This window comes from Mustela erminea, chromosome 15, assembly GCF_009829155.1.
Source record: "Mustela erminea isolate mMusErm1 chromosome 15, mMusErm1.Pri, whole genome shotgun sequence".
Taxonomy (NCBI): domain Eukaryota; kingdom Metazoa; phylum Chordata; class Mammalia; order Carnivora; family Mustelidae; genus Mustela; species Mustela erminea.
The window spans coordinates 24,724,662-24,739,961 of NC_045628.1; the positions used below are offsets into that span (position 1 = coordinate 24,724,662).

Consider the following 15,300-nt stretch of genomic DNA (forward strand, 5'->3'; position numbering starts at 1 on the left):
TTGCCCAAGGTCACACCACTAGTAACAGGGCTAATAATAAAACCCAGGTTGTCTGGTTTAAAATTCTTTGATTTTTCACTATGACTCTGATAGCTTCTAAACTTTGCTTACTGAGATCCACAAAAGAAATAGATTTTGTGTCATACACCAGAACCACTGAACCCAGACCCCCATATGAATACTTTTGAAATACAAGTTTTACTAAAGAATATATTTTCTGTTGTGTAACTCATTGTAAGTAATACTAGATGCTATAAAAACAGCTAGATTCTATAGCCCAAGAAAGGCTTGTTTTGTTTTGTTCACTTTCATTTTTCTGCTCTGAGTGGTCAGTTAGGAACCTAATGATGAAGGAGAGTTGGAAGGAAGGCAGGCAGGGACAAGGGGCCTCGACCCTAAGAGGAAACCACCCTTAAGAGTATTTTATACCATCCTGGAAGGAGTCCTCCACCTTTTCACATGTGATAGATGACAAAAACCTGATTGGATGACAGCCTCATGGAGGGTTTATCAGATAAAAACAGCCTGCCAACCAGCCCATAAAAACCCCTAGACTTAGAAACTCTGTCTTGGGTTCCCTCCCTCTTTGGGAGCTTTATACTATTCCTCAATAACTTTACTATCACTCTATAAACTTGGCCTTGCTGCCCACCACTCTCCCTCTAGTCTACCCCTTTATTCTTCAAAGCAGCATGACCAAGAACTATAGGCACCAAAGGAGAAGGAATCCTGCAACACTAGTAGTTGAACATTTCATATGACCTCCAGGTTCTTCATTCAAACCTTCTGGTCAACTCACGATCAAACAAAGACTACAGTGTTAAGGGCATACATATTTTCTTCAACTTTAGCTTATAGAAACAAACATTTCGGCTCACATTCCAGTGGCTGGAAGTAGTTGTCATCCCACTTACATGCAAAGGGATTTGGATTTATAATCTATCTTGGGTACCCAGGGTGAAAATGAAAGCAGTCTGAGGAACTTATATATTGTCCCTGATAAAGTGGGCCTTGTGGATGACCTGTGTGGATTAAAGAGTGCCACAAGTTCTTTGCCACTCCTCTAATGAAGAAATGGAGTATATTTCCCCCCGTTTTTGCATCTAGACTGGCCTTACTGTTTGCTTTGTCTAATAGAGAATGGGAGAAATGATTCTTTGCTGTGCAGTTATTAAGAAACTGTCACAATATCTTGCTTATTCTTCTGGAGGGAGAGGCCACATAGAGAACCCATGGAAAATGAAATACCGCAAGGAAGTAGAGAGCATATGAAGTCCCAGCCCCCACATATGAGAAGTCACCTGAATACAATTGAGTTGATGACTCTAGTTGACACCATCTAGGACAGAGGAACAACCTGTTCAACCCATAGAATGATAATAAGTAGTAAGTTGTTATTAAGCCACAAGATTTAGAGATAGTTTTCTGGAAAACTGAGACATCACCAAATATGGTTTTTACTTTTTCTCACACACACAGAGAACACTTACAGCCTCCCCAAGAGTTAAAAAAATCCATCCAAACTGCCTTCTGCTAAAGACCTGTGATCCCCAGATAATACAAAATACTTTCCATCTTGTCTATGTGTGACTATTTGTGGTTCACCATTGTTCTCCAAGGCCCTCTATCTGCCATGAGTTTAGTGATTGTATGTGCTATATTATTTTCTATTCTATTCTATCATAGTCTATTAAATTTTATTTTATTAAAACTGTGGGTCACATGACCCACTAAATTGATTTCATGACCCCCTAATATTAGATCATAAAGCACAGGTTGAAAAACACTGCATAACACTACACTGCCTCTCATAAAACTGATTAGTTAAGTTTTGTATGTGTCGGGGAAGGACAAGTAAAGAGCAAGGTTACAGAATGATTTTAAGTAGGGGAATGAAATGAAAAGAATTTCCTTTCATAATAATCACTTCAGCAGCAATATGCAGCATTGATTGGAAAGAAGCAAGAAAGGAGCAACAATGGTATTTAGGTGATAATTTCATGAGACTGAGGGAAAAGACATAGATGGAGATGATTTCATAATCTTGATGTCTTTTTTGAATGTATGCTATTCACCAGGGAGAGGAAGACAAGTGTATGCCTGCTCTTACCAAAGGGAATGAAGTGATTTCTAAGACATACAGCACACTCTATTTAGATGTCTTTTTATGAGAGAACAAGGGCTATTTCTTGTCATTTTTGGGAGCACCTCAATAGGCAATGGAGGCCTATAAAGATAATTGATAAAGGAATGAAGGTGACAAATATGAAATAAAAATAAGCAAAACTGGTAAAACTATCAAGTATATTTTGAGGTTCTAAATGAAGCATCAAACAGATGTGATGTGTGTATAAAATCTGTGTATGCCTATGTAGTAGACTTTCAATTAAAAAAAACTAAACATCAAAACGTTCAGGGAATTTTTTTTTTTTTTTTTCTGGGCTATCCTTTTAGAAGAAAGAAAAAAAAAAAGAAATATCTTGGGTTCTAAGCGATTTGGATAGACTTGGGTCAGGCTCCTTTATTTCCACCGAATACTCTTCTATTCAGTGAGAGTTAGTTTTCCTAATGGTGACTTGGGGGAGGGGGACCACATGGTCACTAAAGAACTATGAGATCTTCCATTCATTTCATAATTTTTTAAATAAAGTATGACACACATATTTTTTTTTAAAGATTCTTAACAAGGATTCATTTCCTTAAATCTCCTTTAATCAAATAATCATGCCATTGGAATTTCATTTAATCGAGATTCTATAGGAGTATCGTGAGGAGGGAAGGATTTTATGAAGGGAAATGGCCTGAACAATAATAATATTTTTTAAGAAGAATGCATCATTTAAGGTAACATAAAAATGGTATGATTAATCCATTCAAATGCTCTGCACACTACACTGAGCCATATACCAGGACTTTCTGCATAAGATAGTCAACATTATCACACCCCCTTGTTATTGCTATCATGATGATTTATGTACTGGAAACTGCAAGGCTTAGCTTGCTATTTTTGCTTTTCAAAAAAGAGATCTGCTATGAATCATTTAAAATACTTGGAAGTGTATTTTATAATAAATGGTTGCCTTATTTTTTCTCATATACTGAAAAAGAAAGATGATAGAAATTTAAACTTTGTACTAAGTACTCATGGCATTTCAGGTGTGTTGATGGGACTCAGGAGTAGACTACATTTCTTTAAGAAATTCACTTGATAAGTAATGGAGATTTATTTTTGTTATGATTCCTCAAACTGACTTCTCTTTTCAGTTTGGTTCCTTTTTCTTATTAAGCTCTTTGTATTTGTATGAGTTCTATGTAACACTTACTTTTAAAATATTATTACTTTTATGTGATTTAATTTAATATTCATATAAAACATAAAAAGCAATACATATTTAATTTACTTACTTAATTTTGAATAGTTAGATTTTATTCTTTTGCAGGTTTCTTGACAGATGTGATCTGTAATTCTTGCTGGTCCCGAACTCAGTCTGATACTATGAGTGAAGTTTAGTAACAATTTCTTCTATGTAGACAAAAAACCAAAAACTGAAAACACCTCACTAAATTATCGCAAAATAGACACCTGTTGTGATTTATAAGGAAATTCGGCTAAAAGACTTTTTTTTTTTTTTTTTAAGATTTATTTGTCTTAGAAAAAGTGGAGTGGGCAGGGGGAAGCAGAGGGAGAATCTTAAGCAGGCTCCACAGCCCAGAGCAGAGCCCAGTATCATGACCCTGAGATCATGATCTTGAGATCATGACCTGAGCTGAAACCAAGGCTCAACTGACTGAGCTACCCAGATGCCCCAAGACCTTTTTCTTAATTTAGATACTATATGGAGAATAGAAATTATAGAAGTCATACTTATCATTATTATGCATCAGAAAATTGTGTGGAGGTGTTTGATTTGAAAATGAAGTGTACAATCCAAAATGCTGTCTTTTACCAAACAAGTTGGATATGAAAGAATAGAACCAAGATTGACAGAATCTAGAGATGTTGTATTAATTTGGGTTGGAACTAAAAATGACTCAAAATGATGAAAGATAGGGGCGCCTGGGTGCCTCAGTGGGTTAAAGCCTCTGCCTTCACCTCAGGTCATGCTCCCAGGGTCCTGGGATCGAGCCCTGTGTCAGGCTCTCTGCTCAGCGGGGAGCTTGCTTCCCCCCTCTCTGTCTCTGCCTGCCTCTCTGCCTACTTGTGATTTCCTTCTGTCAAATAGTGCTCGCTTCGGCAGCACATATACTAAAAATTTCTTCTGTCAAATAAACAAAAACTTTTTAAAAAATGATGAAAGATAGAAAAACTTATACCAAGTCTAATTAACACTTTTGATGCTATTAGATTTGTCATAATATTCTGGGAATGATATTATAGTATCTATTAAGAAGGATCATACCAGTTAACATGTATTGAGTACTGACTATATTCCTAATAGTGTTGTAAGTTCTTTTGATGTATTAAACTATCTAATCCTCATAAATAGTACCTTAGATAAAGACTATTAGGGTGCCTGTTTTACAAATGAAGAAATGGAAGATCAGAGAAGTTACACAGCATTCCCAGATACGACAAGGAAAGAAGCAGAACTAGAAAACAAATCCAGGCATTTTGGACCACCCAGAAGACCTCTCATTAGTCAATTGCAGTTGGTTTACAGGAGCTATATAATAAGTCTCATGGCTCTACTACTGAAATAGAAGCATAGCTTGATAATTGTCTTTAATGACTAATAATATAAGAAAGAATTAACAAAGAAAAAAATCATCCTGTGTGTGTGTGTGTGGAGTGTGTATTTCAAAAGAAAAAGAGAACTAGATCCCTCAATGCAAAAGCTATAAGAAATTACAAGGAAGGAATAAAGCAGTAGTCATCAAGCTTGGCTGTGTAAACACAAAAATGCATGACATTTTTCCTATGTGTGGAGAGAAACGATGTCCAGAACTCATTTCCAAATCTATTCATTCCTAAAGGCATCTGTCTGAAATTAAGCCTGATGTTGAAGATGCACGTTGAATTTTTTGTTGTTGTTTTGATCAGTGTTGCACTTAACACCTGGGGTCTTAGAGTCTAAATAAGTAAAAAAATAATAACCTCAATAAATGTACACATATTTTCCTGCAGATAGAATGACTTTTACCTCAATGAGGTAGTTGTCTCACTAGAAAACATTCAGACGCCCACTGTCCCCATTGCCCCCAAGCTGATCTCACAGTCTGGTCTCAGACGAGTCTTAGGGAAATACAGTTCCTGCTCTGTGAGGAAATAATATACACCAAAGAAATCACAGGATTTGGCTAACGATGACCTTAAAAACCAAGGGAACATCTTTGTGAAGCTCGCTGGGGCTCATATTCTCTTGTTTGCAGTTAACAGTGGAGATGCTGCCATGCAGCTGGTCTTCCTACTACCTGTAGGAATCATAGTATGTGAAGGGAACAAAGGGCAGCCATTTAACTCACAGAGGGAAACTGGAGTGATTGTGGAAATGGGAAGCAATGTTAAACTGGCAACTAGGGTTCTTTGGTAAAATAGACTATAGAGGTCAGACTGTTTGGGGGTTTCAGGGTTTTTTGTTGTGTTGGCTTTGCTTTGTTTTTCTGAGGTCAAATTTTGATAGAACAGGTCAGAAAGATACAGAGAGTGGAACATGGAGTGTAGGTGGGGAGTAAATAAGGAATGACCAGCAGAGGATGCCACTCAGCTTTCTAGTGTCTGATCACGTCCTTTGTCTATGAAGAAATCACACCTCAAACACAGGAGAAACAAATTCCTGCCAATCATTATTTTGCCGTGGCATGATCCCAATTACTTTACATAACACCTGGAAACTAACCTGTTATTAGCTGCCATCATGACTCCTCACGGAAGGTAGCACCACAAAGAGGGGAAGAATAAATCAATCTAAAGACTAACCTAGTCTCCACTGTGGTAAAGAATTACACATCTCTCTTGGATAATATTTGCTTTTTTTTTCCATAACACATTCCATATTCCTTCATCTTATACTAGCACCCAAGTAGGTCTTTCCTATTTTTTGTATCATCTTGAGATTATTTAAATTCCGACTGTCAAAGGATCTGTTTCATCTCTATAGGGTTGTTGCCATTTTTTATTGTTTTCTAGTGCTGAATATGCTGTACTAAGTACCATCCCATGAATCCCTAAACTTTCAGACTCAGTCCTTCTAATCTCCACTGTGCAGCAGCAATCCCCATGGATTTCATAACAACTACAGAACCTGTCTCATATTGATAAGTTTATGGGAAGAATCAAAGGAAGGCAGCAGGGCTTCTTATAGCACTGAGAACTAGAAATACTTAATTCATGTGTAGGTGTTCTCATAGCTTGGCAATCCAGTGTAAAAATATCTGTCATAGCTTGGAAGGGAAAAAGTAAAGGGAAAAAAATCATACTGGTCATTAGGCAATATGTATTCTTTGCTTTTTTATCAAATCTTCTTTTCAAATCAAAACCCTTTTCTTTGAATAATTTGCTAAGGGTTGAATAAAAAACGAGCAGGATAGAGTCAGTAGGGGTAAAAGAAAGGGAAGTGAGAAAGTGCTCAGAGGATGAAGATTTTTTTAGGTAAAAGGCCATATATTCAGCTGTTTATGAAAAGGACAGAAAAATAAGTCTAGGGCCATAAACCTAGAAAACTTTCTAACCCATTTGTTCCTTGCAAAAGTATAGAGACATCCGTATCACATATACATAAGCAGCCAAAAAGGACTGCTGTCAAATTCTATGCAAAGCTTATAAGAGGAAAGAGAATAAGAAATAGAATATCATCCCTACAGGCAATAAAATCACACCAAAAATATACAGAAGAGAAGAAAACTGTCACCTAATATTTCAAAACAAGCTAAAATAACTTAAAATAAAAAGAGATATGAAAGAACAGCATAAATATGTTTTGGAACACTTGAGAAGAAAAAAAATAAATTTTGAATGAAAGAGATGAAGAATTCAATTTAAAAAAAAAGATTTTTATAAATCCCAACTGAAGAAAAAACTGGAAGGAACACAAATGTGTAACACAGTGGGTTTCACCTCAAGAAAAAAAGGAATTAGGCAGGTGGAGAATTATTTTTTAATCAAAGGCAATAAAGATTTGTTTTTTTCAGAGAAAGATTGGAAGTGGAGAGAGACAAAAATCCAACATATCATTGGACTTCACAGAAAAGAAGAGCCAAAAGTAATTGAGCAACACACATTCTAAAAACTAACCAAGAATACTTTTGGAAAAGAAAAAAAAAAAAGAAAATACATATTGTAAAGGCACATTGATTCCTGGGAAAATAAACCAGATAAATATATTAGTTTATGTATAAATATTAAACAAACATATATATTAAATATAAATATTAAACTAGTAATAAGTAAACTAGAATCACCAACAAAAGAATATATTTTAGTAATATTACTAGATTTCAAAAAATATAAAATATCTTTTGGTCAAAAGATATTTGATATATATTTTGTCAAATAGAAATGTAAATGCAGCTTACTATTACAAATACTCAAGAATTTAGGAAATGTTATTCATGAACCATTCTTGAGGAACTGACTCAAGAATGAGGTATGGGAATAAAAGTAATTAGACAGCAAATAAGAACTGGAGTGATAATTGGGTACATATTTATCAGGAGAACTAAAAATAAATGATAGTCATAAAACAGAATGAATCATATACAATGGCAGCAAGATTTCCCAGTGTAGATGCAGTATAAAAATAAAAAATGTGCAAGAAGTTAGGGGGAATATGTGAAATACATTTTAATAGAAAGGATATGGTCCCCAAGGACAAAAATTTGTTCTTGGTGAACAAAAATATTTTAGATATTACAATATTGTTTGGCCCTGTAAAGGGCCACAGTACATAAACAGTTTTCTATAGTATGTTGGTAGTGTTAAAATTTCATGGAGAGGGGAGGCAACGGGGAAAAGTAATGTGTAAAAATGTTCCTTCAGGAAAAGAAAGTGCAAAAAGTTTGAGATACACCACCTCACAGATATCAGCTGAGAAGAAAGACCTTATTCGTTCAAGTTAAGTGCCAGGAGAAAGCAAAGAAAGGGAAAAGGAGAACCTGACTATGGACTGGATATTTGATGATATTAGGAATTATAGTTAATTATTTTAGTGTGAAATAATATTTTGGTTATATTTATTTTAAAAATGAGAAGTTTTTATGGATGCAATTAAATGATGTTTGGGATGTTTTTAACTTAAACATAATCCAGTACAAAGGAAGGGTTGTGATGTAGACATCAAATACCGTTGGCCATAATTTGGTAATTGCTGAAGTTATTTCATGGATCGCTATCCTTCGTAAATGTTTGAAATGTTCTGTGAAAAATATTTAAAAGAAACTTACTAAAAGTTAAACACACATAAGTACTTCAAAATGCCAGAAATAGGGCCCACCAGGTATGCATGCTCTGAACACTGAAACAGCATTGTAAGGCCTGTTTATTGTTTACTTCTACATACATATGTAATACAAAAATAATTTTTAATATTTGTATCTAGCCTTATTTTTAAAAATCTATTGCTTCAAAATAATTAATCAATAATGACAATGTAAGGAGGATACTTTGATTCTTTGGCAAAACCCTTATATATAACATCTGCTGTGCTTGTGTCTTGAGATAAACAATTTGTCATTAATAGTTAATATGTTGTAAAAACATCGCTTTCCAGAATTTATTAATAGTGAAATTTTTTCTTCACACAAAAACTTATATGGAAGTTCAAATTGTAAATGATAAGTAAGTGGCATTAATATGAATGGAATCATCATGGAGGACCAAGACCTGTTAGCACAACTAAGCCTTTGACACCCATTATTAGAATTTCTAATGATGAGATTCAGTAAAATTAATTTATACTCCTCAATCCCTATTATGCCTTCTAGGCTGTGAGTAAAAAGAGATTTTTATCTGTACATTTTGGGGTAATATATTGAAATTTATGATAGATGATTCATTTTAAAAACATTTTATGTCAAACATAGAAGTAAATATAGCAAGTTGTTAAGAAAATAGGCTTAGAAGACAATTTGATTCCTAACTATAATTATGATCAGCATGTCTCTTCAATTAATCAAGCCTTTGTTTATGTTATGTACTATAGTCTTTATATAGCCTGAAATTTTTCTCAAGTTTATTCCTAGATACTTTAATTTTTTTATGGTAACCATTATTATTGTATTACTGATTTTCAGGGTATTGCAAAGTGTTCTGCATACATCTTTCCATTTAATTGCCAAAATATCTCTATGTTTTCCTATTATTTTCTAATTCTAATTCTCAGCCTGCTTCTGTTTTTAAGATGAGTTAGATAGCTACCTTTTAGTTAAAATAAAATCATTTGTTCAGCTATTTAAATTTTTTAATCTTGTAGCCATTTAAAGAAGACTACTCTGGGCTGTTGACTTGATAAATTGTGTATGTAGTGGTAGCTTTTAGGCAAACAGGCTTGAGCACTGGGATGAAGAAAGGACCATAGCAACCACCCAGCTGAATAAAAACATGCCCGTCAGGGGACCCACCCCGAAATATGGACCAGTGGGCTACTTAAACCTAGGCATAGTTTTCTAAAAAAGGGAAGATTCCACATATGCCATACTTTTCCACCTTTAAAAACAACCCCCACCCACTGCATCTTTGCGGACAGCCTCTCCTTTGCTATCCTGCTCAAGCTCCTGGGTGTATTCAATAAACTTTTATCTCCTGTGTTCTGCCTCAGGTGAATTCTTTCACTGCTGGTGAGGGACTTCCACCTGATTCTCACCCCACATTCTGGGGCCCTCATCCCACCCATCCAGAGACACCCCATTTAGGTGCCACATTTAGTGGCCTGTATGTGGATAATTTGGGGGCCCCCCACATTTGGGAGAACCCCACATGAGGAGCCTTTGCCAGTCGGGACTCTCCTGGGATTCTCTGAGAATTTCTTGGGACTTTATCTTGTTAGACCCACTCTAGTACTCCTTGGGGAGCTGATGACCTCCCCCCTGAGGTTACTCCTGAGTGAGGATGTGAAGCCCCACAGGGGAACCAGCCAGATCACCCATGCCCTAAAGGCAGAGGTATTTGATTTCCCCTTTTGCTTCTTGGAGAGACCCTTCCCTTCCTCTCCTTTTCCTTTTTTGGCCCTCCTACCGTCTAACCCTAGTGCTGCTCAGACAACTGACGGCCTCTGGCCAGGGCAGCTCCCAGGTGTAGCCTGAAGTTCTGAGGGCAAACAGGTCCACTGTTTGTGGACTAAACGCACCTGTGAGAGTGAAGGACCCCTTTCCTCTGTTTTCTCATCCCCCCCCCCCCAGAGATCTGCTCCCAAAGTCTGATTCAATTGTTAGCTCACACAGAGCAAATTATACACCAAATGGACTCGGTTGGGACCCTTTCCTAAGGCTGACTGACTCTCAGCCACCTTGCTTCTTTCATCTCTGCCCTTTTCCTCTGTTCCTGGGCATCCAGCCGCCATCTTCATCTGTGGGTAAACGTGTTCCTATGCATCTGAGTGGTAAGTCCTCTCTCACCTTTTTTCCTACCTAGTCTGGCTAAACTGGTGTCTGGCTGTTCCTGTTGCCAGGGGATGCCCCAAAAGGAAGCGCCATGCCATGTGCCCTGACCTTCTTGGTTGGACATCTTATTGTGGTGGGATACCCCAAAGTGTCTGTAGCCCCACATTCGCTGCAACTCCTCTCCATGGTGGGACGCCACCAGAAGAATCCATCACCTCCTATAGGTTCGGTCATTTTTTCAGATCAGTAGGACCCCCTGACTGCAATCACGACCTGGAGTCAGAACTCCATTCTCTTTGGCAGGACACCCCCCTGGGGATCAGCAGCTGTCTTTCCCACCCCCTCTCTTCCTTCAGATTCACCCTCGGGCTATGTTCCCAAAAGCTGGAACAAACTGACCCCCAAGGCCTATGGTTCATGGCCTCAGTACAAACTCTCAGATCAATAGGTAAGACCCTCCTACAGAACTCTCTTCTCATACTATTCTCCAGCTGGACCTCCTTTGCTAGAACTCCTCTAAGTGGTCATACTTCCCATAGTGCCTTGCTTAGTCTCATGACCCTAAATTGGGAGCCTGACCTAAGAACTTCTTAGAACATGTTGGGTGGTAATCAGCTGCCTCCTAATATATTGAATGCTGATTTTCTGTTACTCCTCCTAATAGATGTGGGGCTTCTCCTCATTCATTTATTTCCCTTGTTAATGGACATGGTCATTGGAGCCAACCATGGCTGGTCTACCTCGGGTAGGGGATTTTAAGGAATATTCTGAAGGAGCTGCCAAAACTCCTTTTGTTCCTAGGAAGTTCCCATCTTCTCTGTCCCAGCATGGACTGCCTATTTTCACTTTGGTGAGAAAACATGGTGTCAGTGCCTATGCCTGAGCTGACAAGGTTTAGAACCAGGAACCTTCTTTTTCAGGCCTTCTGGTGGAATCTCACCTCTTCTCTGTTCCCCCACCCCCTCCTCCTGTTGCTGTACCACCTTGGATGCAGCCTACATAACTAGTTCCTATGCCATCCTGGGTGCTTCTGACACCATTGGCTTCTACCCCTACCCTTGCTGTCAAGGAGTGAAGAGGCCTGGCCTGGCCTTATCCCCACCTGTTTCAGATTTTTCCACCTGTGCCCCAGGTAAAACTTGACAATAGGGAACAAACTGACTTTTAAGTGGACCCAGGTGGAGCATACTTCAGTATTTAAGTTTGTTGATTTAAAATAGACATGTCTTGGGGTGCCTGGGTGGCTCAGTGGGTTAAAGCCTCTGCCTTCGGCTTGGGTCATGATTCCAGGGTTCTGGGATCAAGCCCTGCATCGGGCTCTCTGCTCTGCAGGGAGCCTGCTTCCTCCTCTTTCTCTGCCTGCCTATCTGCCTACTTGTGATCTCTGTCAAATAAATAAATAAAAAATTTTTTTAAAATTTTAAATAGACACATCTTTAGAATTATCAGCGTTAAATATGAAACTTTTATTCTACCAAGGTTTACTAAAGGTCAGATAATCTCATAAAATACTGAAGTATAGATTACTAAACATAAAGTTTGTGCTTTTGACTTCTTATTACAAAGAAACTAAGGCTATTTAGGTCTGTTGGAAAACACGTTTTGTGCTTAATTGATTCATAAATTTGCTGGCTAAAGAATTTTGGTGTGACAGTTCACCTACCTAGTTTTCACTGAAGACTAAAGTTTCTAAGAGTTAAAATTCTGCTAAGTGTGATTAAGACTGGTGGAAATAATGGAAACAACTCTGCAGGTGTAAGGACGGAATGAGAAATGGAAATACATTTTTGTTGAAGGTAAGAGAAAGTAATTTTGTCCTAAATGTGACTGGTTGGAGAGAAATGGCGTGGGACAAAACCTGAATGCAAGGGAAAGTTATAGAAGGTTTGTGAAGGGAAATCTTTGTAAAGGGGTTTTATGTGTGGTCAGGACAGGCTAAGGTTGAAATGAATGGATTTTAAAAGAACACCAGTGGAGCGCCTGGGTGGCTCAATCAGTTAAGTGTCTAACCCCTGATTTTGTTCAGGTCATGATCCCACTCAGCAAGGGGTCTGTTTGTCCTTCTCCCTCTTCTCCTCCCGTTTGCTCATTCTCAGTCACTCATTCTAGGTTTCTCTTTCAAATAAATAAAATCTTTAAAACAAATTAAAAAATAGAAGTACACAGGTATAAGATTGAAAGTCCACTTTCTCTCTGTTAAAAAGACAAAAGTTTTCTTGAATTGTTTTTTGCTCTTTAAGAAAATGGGAATAAAGTTGTTGGGTCCGTTATCAAAGGAAGGAGACTGAGACAAAGTGAAAGTTATGTAAAGCTTTATTCTATGCCAAACATTAGAAGTCAGACTGACCGGCCAGAGCCGCCTCTGAAGAGAGCGACCCACCTTGGTCTTACAGGCTAGTTTTTATAGGGCACAACCGCAGTCCTCTATCTATGTGGCTTTGGCTGATTGGATGTCTTTTACCTGTCTGGTCTTATTTTAGGTGTGTGTTTTAGCAACCATTACCGGGAACCGATATCACTAACTGCTGAGGCGTTTATTAAACAACAAAATGGCTACTTGGGCAACATGGTAACAACAAAATGTCTACCTAGGCAATGAAAGGGCTATCTAGGCAACATGGAGTCACTCTAGCTAAGCAGGCCCAGACAGGCCCTAGGGGTTTAGCAGGTTTTAACGTGGAATCAGCCCCAACAAAGTTACTTCTGCTTTGCCCAGAATAAAAACAGTTTCTGTGCATTGTCTTCATCAGGTCTTTGATGATCTGTCATCCTATTTCGGCATGTGCTTTAAAACTTTCTAAGGTTTTAACAAACATCCCCAAGATTTAAATTGTAAATGAAGTCTTTTTGACTAATTAATTGTGTGTGTTTGGTATGTCACATTCTGGTATAAGTTCATCACTCGATATTCTGATTACTGAAATGTTTTGTGTCACAGAAATAACTGAATTTCCTCGTCAATTACATCATAATGAACTCTCCTATTAGATCATTAACAAAGTCCATTTCTGAGTTTTTTGTCATTTATAATTGTTCTTATTCTCTTGTGAAATGTGTTTCTTCTTCAAGGGGATCATAAAAAGGACTTTTAGGACAAGTTCAGGTATTTGATGTCTCTAAGATCAGAAAACTGAAATGGGTAAGAATTTCCAGAACTAAAAAGCTGCATTCAAACTGAGTAAGAATTAGTAAAATGGGACTAGATGAATTAAGAAAGATGATTGTATTCTTTGTAACTCTTAACTCTTTTTTGAAACATTGCTGGTTCTCTAATGTTTATTCTTCCAGATAAAGGAAACGTTCTCTTAAGATATCTGTGAGTTACAAAAATGTGATGAAGTATTCACTTGTAAACAAATTCAAACATTTAACTTTTCTTTCCTTGAATCATCTGAAATTCAAAAGGTCTCTGAGTATTCTTTTTTTCATGGCAATCATAATCATTTGCATAAGTTCAATAAGAACCCATTCTCCTTGTAACAGGACACCATTGAAAACATTGGTTATTTTACCAAGGCTTTGACTGGAATGTCATATTTGAGAGAGATATGCATAGACTCAGAATGACCGAACAGCTTTAAGGAACTTACACTGACTTAACGAAGCATGCATAAAGTCCCATAGAAATGTTGGTCTGAAACCTTGCTTGCAGAGTTCCCAGCAACCTTACCAGGTGAGTAAAGAATGTCACTCTCTGGCATGTAGAGGAGATTCAGGATACTTGGGGGAACTCATGAAGAGGAATTTGCCCAAATCTATAGGTATTGCGGGCATGTCTGATGGCAAGTGTTTGGCTTGGCTTCTGTTCTAGGAATGCTACTAAAAGGTCAATCAAGATTCCTTATAGTAAGTTCCAGCAAAGCAGATTTTGAAAGAACTATATGGCTAATAACTCTTCTTGCTGAGCTTATGTAAATAATTAGGCCAAGATTATTAAAAAGGGACTTGTTTTGCAAATGAATTAGTCTCATTTTGGCTATCTCTGGAAATAGGGGTGATTCTAGGGAGAAAAATTATGTTTCACAACACACCTTTGCAGATGTTAAATTGGTTCTGATTATCTTTGAATGTTGTTTGTTTAGGCTAGACAACTTGAGAAAAACTTCAGAGAAATTGCCACAATAGCTCATGCATAGACCATCTTCATGCTTGTTGTTCTGTGGGGATAATAACAGGACCCGATGGGCATATGATTATTTGAACAGCTGGAAAATGGGATTGATTCCCCAACAGTTGTGTAACTGAACTAGCACCTTGACCATTTCTGTGTGGTTAGAATGACAGAATTATTCCCTAAAAGCCAAAGTGTACCCCATTCCATGGAGTTAACTCTGGGGTTGTGGAAATAATGGGTGGCCCTACTTTCCCTATAATTGGATTGTTGACATACTTGGGTATACCCTTATCTACGAGACAAGTCTTCTTCCATTTACTAGTGACTCCTCTTAATTAGGATATCGTTACAGCTACACATCAAATGAAGAGGGCTTCTCGATGGTTTTACCCTTTAGCCATATTGGTCCTAGGATCTACCTCTATTGCTGAAAGTTGCCGATAGAGGCTTTAGCCAAGCATAAGCAGTCACCTTTAACTGAGCTCAACATGTAGTCCCCCATGAGTTCAAAAGATGGCTCTCCAAAACCTAATGGCCCTTGACATCCTGACCACAGCTCAAGGAGGAACCTATCCTTTATTAAACCAGTATTATGTATATACTGCAGATTACCACAAAAATGTGACAGGGTTCCTAGAAGACATGAGTACTCA

At 37.6% G+C, this 15,300-nt stretch overlaps 1 protein-coding gene across 10 annotated transcripts in view; it reads left to right on the top strand.

The window, feature by feature from the left end:
• Positions 1-15,300, top strand: part of SLITRK1 (SLIT and NTRK like family member 1) — a 430,289-nt gene that overhangs the window by 347,394 nt on the left and 67,595 nt on the right. Inside the window, exon 8 of one of the 10 annotated variants that reach the window (XR_004279168.1) lies at positions 7,129-7,320. The exons of 8 other annotated variants lie outside the window; for them this stretch is intronic. The gene's annotated coding sequence lies outside the window, so the exon portion shown is untranslated. Of the gene's footprint in view, positions 1-3,440; positions 3,603-7,128; positions 7,321-15,300 lie in introns of those variants that run through there. One more of the 10 variants, XR_004279171.1, reaches the window with a different exon arrangement.